Consider the following 2,866-nt stretch of genomic DNA (forward strand, 5'->3'; position numbering starts at 1 on the left):
GGAGTCTCTCTCTGTCGCCCAGGCTGGAGTGCAGTGGCCGGATCTCAGCTCACTGCAAGCTCCGCCTCCCGGGTTCACGCCATTCTCCTGCCTCAGCCTCCCGAGTAGCTGGGACTACAGGCGCCCGCCACCGCGCCCGGCTAAGTTTTTGTATTTTTAGTAGAGACGGGGTTTCACCGTGTTAGCCAGGATGGTCTCGATCTCCTGACCTTGTGATCCGCCCGCCTCGGCCTCCTAAAGTGCTGGGATGACAGGCGTGAGCCACTGCTCCCGGCCTACATTTATATTTTTAGTGGAGTCTTTCCCGGGTTTGCGATCAGCCTTGTGCTCGTGTTTTTAGAAGATTTTGGAAGTTTTTCTTCTTTTCCTATAGATTGGAACAATTTAAGTAGCCCTGGTATTATCTTTTCTTGAAAGCTTTGGTGACATTCCCGTCTCTTCTTTGTTTTTGAGACGGTGTCTTGCATTGTCGCCCAGCCTGGAGAGCTGTGCTTGATTTCGGCTCACCACAACCTCTGCCTCCCGGATTGAAGCGATTCTCCTGCCTCTGCCTCCCGAGTAGCTGGGATCAGAGGCGTGAGCCACGGCGCCTGCCTAGTGCAGTGGGGTTTTTCTTGTTTTTGTTTTTGAGACAGTGTCTTGTATTGTACCCTAGGCTGGAGTGCAGTGGAGCAGTCTCGGCTCACTGCAAGCTCCGCCTCCCGGGTTCAGGCCATTCTCCTGCCTCAGCCTCCCGAGAGTAGCTGGGACCACAGGCGCCACCACCAAGCCAGGCTAATTTTTTGTATTTTTAGTAGAGAGGGGTTTCACCATGTTAGCCAGGATGGTCTCGATCTCCTGACCTCATGATCCATCCGCCTTGGCCTCCCCAAGTGGTGGGATGACAGGCGTGAGCCACCGCCCCCGGCCCCTAGTGCAGTGGTTTTAATTGTGTTCGTCGGGACCCTTGCTGGGGGCTATGGAGGGAAGAAATGTCATGTGAATGACAGATGATATTTTATTGACACCAGTGCACACAGCTGCCACTGGAGCAATTATGTGCTTCAAAAATAACAAAACATGTAGTGGAGTAGATTTTCAATAACATGAAATTACAAAGATTAAATTTTTGTTTTTTGTTGTTGCCAGAGTAAAAAGCTTTAAAGCCTTTTCTTGTATTTATTTCACGCTCTAGCCTTTTGCGGAGACCAAAATCTGTGCGTGGAATCACCTCCCAAACATGTATCCTGCCGTCAGAGCGCCAGCAACGAATCTAAGTTGCTTCAGGCTATCACGATAACCCTTTCTCTCATCCCCAAAGCTTATCTATAAAATTTGACATTTGCTCATCAGAAGACAGTTTCCGATTCTGGGCTTCTTATCTGTGCTGTTCTCCCCCCACAGCTTTGAGACGGCTGCCTGGCTTTGATTACTCCTAGAGTGGAGTGAATGTGATTATTAAGCATAAGAATGAAAGCAAGATGGGGAGACGAAGCATCACATCCACACTCAGATTTTGCAAAATCAAAACAACAGTTCCAACAGAAGCTGTAACTATCTTTTAGAACAACGTGCTATTTATTAATGGGCTATTTTCTCATCTTCCCTTCTGGGAAAGCTCACTCAGAGAAACCCTAACACACAACCAAAAAGCCTCTGGTTACAAGTGACCTTTGCAAGGTGTTCTGTTTTCAAAGGAAGGGGTTTCAGAATCAGAGAGGATGGAAGACATCTGAATCCGAACTCACTCCCGCACCCTAACCCTGGGAAAGAGGGAGGGGATCCAGATTACTGCCGGCCAGGCGCCGTGGCTCATGCCTGTCATCCCAGCACTTTGGGAGGCCAAGACGGGCGGATCACCTGAGGTCAGGGGTTCGAGACCAGCCTGGTCAACATGTTGAAACCCCATCTCTACTAAAAACACAAAAACTAGCCGGGCGTGGTGGTGGGCACCTGTAGTCCCAGCTACTCGGGAGGCTGAGGCCAGAGAATCGCTTGAACCCGAGAGGCAGAGGTTGCAGTGAGCTGAGAGCTCACTATTGCACTCCAGCCTGAGCGACAGAGCGAGACTCCTTCTCAAAAAAAAAAAAAAGAGAGAGAGAGAGAAAGAGAGAGAGAGAATATTAGCTCCTCCGTGTTCCTCCAAAAGGCAGAAACTAAATCCCCAAGGGGCAAATCTACCAAGGCTGATCCACTCACCACCACATTGCCCTACTCCAACCCCACCACCCTCAACCATCCTCCCTGCCTTCCAGTGGAATTAGGAACGGAACAGAACTCCATCGCAGCCAATCTTGGTTACCCACTGATTTAATCCGATTCCCACTCTGAGGAGAAAGTATATGAATTATTATAAACCCATCTGTTCCCTCTCTTTTCTGCAAAGACAAGGACCGGGGGCTGGGTAATAATACTGATGGCATTACTAGAGGTCTCTAGCTCACTGGTGTCTCCCTCCCGCCTTCCCCCAACAGAGCATAATTTGAAGATTTTCTTTAAAAAAAAAAAAAAAAAAACCTTAACGCCCCCAACTAATGTTTTCCGAACAGTAATAATTAAAAATTCCAAACAAAAACTTAGCGGCATGTGTCTGTGTGTGTGTCTCTTCCAGGCTTTTCATTTCAATAGATCTGCTAATTAAAAGCTATAATTTAACAAATAATGACCTAACCATCTCACTTTGAAATCAAACAAAAACCTACCACTAAAATGTTGGACTAGATAAAGATAATGAATCCGGGTGCAATTCACACTCCGGCTGGGCCCAGGCTGGCCCCCTTCCAGCAACGGGCCTGCGCTGTGATTAGCAGAAATAGCTTTTCCAGCCATTTGGAGCAAACTCACTACAGGGAGGACAAGTGAGCAATTTAGGAGTCTAAGAGTCTTT

Source organism: Theropithecus gelada, chromosome 16 (genome assembly GCF_003255815.1).
Source record: "Theropithecus gelada isolate Dixy chromosome 16, Tgel_1.0, whole genome shotgun sequence".
NCBI lineage: Eukaryota > Metazoa > Chordata > Mammalia > Primates > Cercopithecidae > Theropithecus > Theropithecus gelada.